This window comes from Neophocaena asiaeorientalis, unplaced genomic scaffold, assembly GCF_003031525.2.
Source record: "Neophocaena asiaeorientalis asiaeorientalis breed wild unplaced genomic scaffold, Neophocaena_asiaeorientalis_V1.1 scaffold7, whole genome shotgun sequence".
NCBI classification, from domain to species: domain Eukaryota; kingdom Metazoa; phylum Chordata; class Mammalia; order Artiodactyla; family Phocoenidae; genus Neophocaena; species Neophocaena asiaeorientalis.
In genome coordinates this window covers 19,264,175-19,269,562 of record NW_020185337.1, presented here as the reverse complement: position 1 = coordinate 19,269,562, position 5,388 = coordinate 19,264,175, and the positions used below count along the sequence as shown (strand labels likewise).

The 5,388-nt window shown below is 42.1% G+C and overlaps 1 protein-coding gene across 1 annotated transcript in view; it reads right to left on the bottom strand.

The window, feature by feature from the left end:
• The window catches only part of GPRIN3 (GPRIN family member 3), a 64,753-nt gene extending 59,462 nt beyond the window's left edge, over nt 1-5,291 (bottom strand). The window contains exon 1 of the mRNA XM_024736126.1: nt 5,240-5,291. The gene's annotated coding sequence lies outside the window, so the exon portion shown is untranslated. The remainder of the gene's footprint in view (nt 1-5,239) is intronic.
• Between the last annotated feature and the right edge of the window lie 97 nt (nt 5,292-5,388).

Below are 5,388 nucleotides of genomic sequence, written 5' to 3'. Positions count from 1 at the left end.
ATATATCAAAAAAAAAAAAAAAAAAAAAAAAGGATTCTCTGCAACTCCTATGCCTCCTGTTACTGAATTAGCAACAGTCCTGAGGTCCCTAGAGGCACTTGTTACTTTGTGGATTTTTACTCTCTGGCCTTGAGTTTTTTTCAGGGATTGCTTGCTTCTGCCAGTGTCACAGGCTGTGACTACTGACTCAAGCAGTCTTCCTAGGGATGGCTTGGGTACCCACTGGGTTTAGGACCCAAGAATTAATATTTTAAAATTGAATCTGGTGTGTAAGGCCAAGAAAGCACCTGGCCTCAGATCACACAGCTGATCCCCACAATTTTTCTGCCACATCAGACCCTTGAGACAGAGCTCACTGCATTGACTCGCAATTTGGGAGGAAGGACTGCAGGAGAAATTTGACTTCCCTCCCCCTACCACGGAGGAGCTCCCAGACCCTCACTTCAGGTCTGTCCCTCCTCCCATTAGTGGAGAATTAGAAAGAGGAGGTCTAGATTGTTTTGCCCCAGTTCTAAGAGTGATTTAGGACAATTTATTAATTTGTCTGGGACTCACCTGTAATCTGTCTACTTCCTTGTATATAAAAGCAGGACTAAACAGGGGTGTCCAAGGCTGGCTATTGACATCCTTTGGGGACCATTACAGAATACAGATTTCAAGTCCTACCTACAGATTTGGATTCAGATTCCACAGGTCATAGCATTTAACCCTCCAGCTAAGGGTCAGTTATTACTGACTGAAGATAATAATTCGGGCCCTCAGTTACACTGCTAGCTTCAAAGTAAAGCTGACAGTCTAATTACAGACATGAAAAATTAGAAAGCTGCTACTGTATTGCCAACTCTAACATGCCCAGATAAAAGGCTGCGAAAATTTTTCTCACTGGCATTCCAGAGAGTAATCTGAATTGTAAGAGTATGTATATATATGTATATACATCTTCCCCCATGAAATTCAACAAATACCTTTTCAATTCAAATGCAGCCTCTAAATGTTTTTATTATTCCACACTTGACTCATGCAAAAAAGTTAGATTATCACTAGTCTAAACATTCTGATGTGGAGAAAGATGAAAGAGGAGTCCAGGACATCTTTACAAAAAAGTGAATTTCCGTATTTGACTGCCTTTCAAATCAATTAATCGACGCACATGAGTCTCTGTTTTAACTGGCAGTGGTTCTCCTGCTTAAAGGTACAGCTTTATTCGAGAGGATATCAATATCGTAAGATTGTTTTATTGCTTAGGAAGGACGGCATGAGCTGAGAGTAGCCCCCCAAAAGTTTTCAGAAACACAAGTAATGACTTTTTTCCTCTGATTTTACCTCCTCAAAATAACTATTTAGCTATAGCAAAACGTTCTAATGTTAATTTCTCAAAGTGCATGTAAACGTATTTACATATTTAGCTAGAATGATGGACAAGTCATAGAGCGACTGAAGGAGAAAATCTGGTAGTTTCTGCCCTTCCTTTCGGGATTCTGAGCACCAAGTAGTCTGATTCATCTTCACAGAGCTGCCAGTGCCTAGCACGGGGGTTACACCTACAAGGCACTCAAGAAGGAAGACTTGTTGAAAACGATAGAAGCGGTTTGCTCTATTTATGGCAATCACTTGATCACCCTTGACCCTCTGTGCCAATGACTATACTTGCGTTCTGAGAAATGAAATAATCAAGCTGTAATGTGGTGTATCACATAACATCAATAATTCGACCATTAAATTCATTTGAAACAAGCCTTAGCCATTAAATTATTGCAAAAGAAATAAAAAGATGGCAGGAAATAAGAGATTAATGACTGACATTGTGGCCCTTCCGTCTAGATTTTCCTAAAGTACCAGGATTAGGAAAAGAAATCTTAGATAGAAAATAAATTATAGAAATAAGTGATTTTTGAGTCATATTTTAGTCTAAACAGAAATTCTGCTGTAATTCTCTCCCTCCCAACTCAATAATCATTTTTTTCGTTTCTAAGTGACTTAAATAAACCTCACATTACCCCACCCCCTCCTTTACTTCCTCCTCCTATATCACCACCCTTTGCTCACTGCCCACCCAGACCCATCCATCTTTCATAAACTACCTCAAGTTCCACCTCCACTTTGAACTTTCTCTAGACTAATTCAGTCCCCAAGTATCTCCCTCTCTTCTGACTTTACTGCCATGAATTTACTGGTAAATTATGATCCCTTGCCTTTCTCAAGACCAGTTTGCTATTCAGAATATGGCATAAATGCTTGTGTAGTAGATCTCTAGTTGACTCTCAGATTCTTGCAAACTGGAAGCATCTCTTCTTTGTATCACTTAAAGCAGTAGCTTTTGGACTTTCTGAAGCGATGCATAATAAGATACACGTTTTATCATAGTCTGATGTGTTTATACATATAGGTATCTATTTAAAAGTTCCAAGAACAATACTTATTTGCCCGCCTATTCTGTTTTACTCTATTTTGTTTTTCAAAAATAAAAGTGCTATCAGACCCAGTAAACTGACTTCACAACGGGCTGTGACCAGTTCTAGAAGGGCAATTATTAATTACTCTGGGATTGCTGTATATAATTTCCTTCACTTTAAGTAATTTTATAATTATCTGTGGCCTTTGGGCTTTTCCTGAGTACTTTTTTTTTTTTTTTGCCTTTTGGAGTCATCTGGGACAATTAAATGCTTGGAATATACAAGTGTTTTCTATTCTTTCGCCCTGAGCAATGCTGTCATAAAGACTCCCTGCATTTCTATAATACTCAAATCTCCATTCCCTCATTCTCTTTTATTTTCACACTATGCACAGTAGCTGGTAGACATTTTGTGGATGAAGAAATTGAGGCACAGAGAATTCTGACTTTCTCAAGGACATAGCTCCCTTTTAATCAGGCTATTGTAAATTAAGGTAAACATGGCTTCTACATAGTTGAAAGAGATAAACTTGGGTAATATGAACAACATAGAGCCTCAATATGAATGCATTTACCTAACTTGTCTGGATCAAATGGTCTCCTGACCAGATGAGTTAGCAGCTCTTCTGGACTTCAGTTTGAGGATGGAGCCACTTCCTTCTCCATCGCCATCTTTCCATCTTTATATCCTCACAGTTTTTCAACCACCTAGAGCTGCTTGTTCTTCCCGGGCCTCTGTATATTTTGGTCCCTATTCATGATTTTGTGATTCTATGATCAATATTTCAGCACTTCCCTGAAGGCTGCAGCTTTTGTGACTGGAAATTCATACGGTGAAGGATAGCTGTGTCTAATACATTCTTTCAAGTTCATTTAGGGCACAACCAAGGAAATGTTGAAAGGACAAATAAGCGTATTGGGCAAGTGTATTTGTTTTAAGGCAATTTTAAAAAAAAACACCCAGATTTTAAAACTGCTTGTTGGAGCCCACCCTGCCCTCCAATTGAGGCACTTCTGATTCATATCATGCCTTAGTCCTCTGTTTCCAATATGAAGCTATACACTTGCAATTTTGCCCTCATCATTTTCATAAAAGTCTAATTAGTGATTAGGTGAAGCCTCACTGCACCAAAACACACTTTACAAGGATCTCTATGAGTTCCTCTGCACTGTTTCCAAAATAAATTCCGATGATATAACATCTAGGCTTGCCATGGTAATTACTACTTCTTTTTTCTGTTTATGAATCAACAACCTATCCCCTCCACTAAACGCACCGAAAAGCTTGAAAAAATGTTCTTCGTGATCCTATTTCAAAAGAATATTCTCTAATATAAATTCCTGCCATTCCCAGATAACAACAGAGAAGATTTTCTTCTTTAAGCTGTGACTCATGTATCTTTATTCCCACAGTTGTTACTCAGGGCAGGCCAGTGGTGAACACAATGGAAGAGAAAGAATAGTTTATAACTGGAAAATAGGCCCATTCGGGAGAAGTACACTCAAAGCATTATCAAAGTAAAATATGTAGCAGTACCAACAAGAGCAAACAAAAGCCCACGCAAGAGATGTGTAAATACTTCATGAAGCTAAAGCCTTAATCAACTCTCTCTCCAAATCTTGCTGGTGCTGTAAACGCTTCAGTTTCTTCCAGTCCCACCATGACCCAGATTCTTCGCAAAACCAAAATGAAAACATGGTCCAATGGCTCTTTAACCAATGTGTTGTGAAAAATATTTACATGGAGCATATCCAAGGTATTGCCTGAACAGGAAGAAGAGGATACCTTAAAAAAAGGCGGTAGCTTCTTGGTGACTTTCAGAGCTTCGTTTCTCCCCTCCTCCAAATCATTGCCTTTTTCCCACCACCTGTGCTGCTTTCTGGACCTTCACATCATCTTAACCTTGAACTACCTACACCCCAAGCTGAGATTTCTCCCAACGCCCCTCCGAAAAGCCCTTGAAACCCTTTGGGGCTTTGCCGCCTTCCACCATCCAAAATTCACTTTCCAGTGTTTAAATTCCTCTCTTCCCCACCCCCCACCCTGACCCGCCCTCACTGTCCATTGTTGCGTCTGAAATCTTGCCTGTATCTTGTAGATCTGCCCGGTTGGCATAAGGATCTGTCTGTGTATTGGCTGACAGTGTTCTGCAGTGATTTCTTTTCTAAAATCCATCTCCGAAGAACTGTTTATAGCCTCTAGCCTCTACCCTTATTCAGTGTGGTTCCAAAGTTCACCTCTGGATACTAAACAGGTCTCTGCAATGATTTCCCTTTATCAACCTCTGCCCGCCCTTCTCTCTCCGCCTTTCTCAAGAAAAACTGTATATGTGTAAATGCGTGGATACACATGCACACAAACGCATGTATATTATATATAACGATAGTATGTTTCCCTTAAAGGGAATAAGCGTAGGAAAATGAGAAAAATGCCTGTGTAGTATTGCCAAACACGCGCGCGCGCGCGCGCGCGCACACACACACACACACACACACACACACTCCCTATCTGGATATTCACAGTGTGCAGACCTGATTGATTATAAATACTTCTCCCAAGAACAAGGACAGCAGGCGTCTTCTCTCTTTTACCTTCAAAGCCAGAGCCTAAGGGAGCAATGACCTTGCCGAGAAATTCATCACCTGCGAGAAAGACGGCCCCTCCTGGAGCTCAGGCTGGGATGGGGACGAGAGCAACAGGCAAAAAGGACCACCTGGCAAAATGTGGGACCGAATCCACCTCCCATCGGTACTGAGCACACCGCAAAGCTCCGGTCCCCTACGGCTGGACGCCGGGCAGAGGTGGCCCCGGGGGGGCGGCTCCTCCCGCGGCCGCCGGTCGCCTACCTGCTGTCGCCCGGCTCTCCCCGGCGCGGCGGGGCCACTGCCTGCCCTGTGCTTTTTAGCGGCTCCCGGCGCCACACCGATGGCTCGGGCAGGCTCGGCAGCGGCGGTCCTCTTCAGACGCGTTCCGGGAGCGAGCTGGGTGCTAGCAG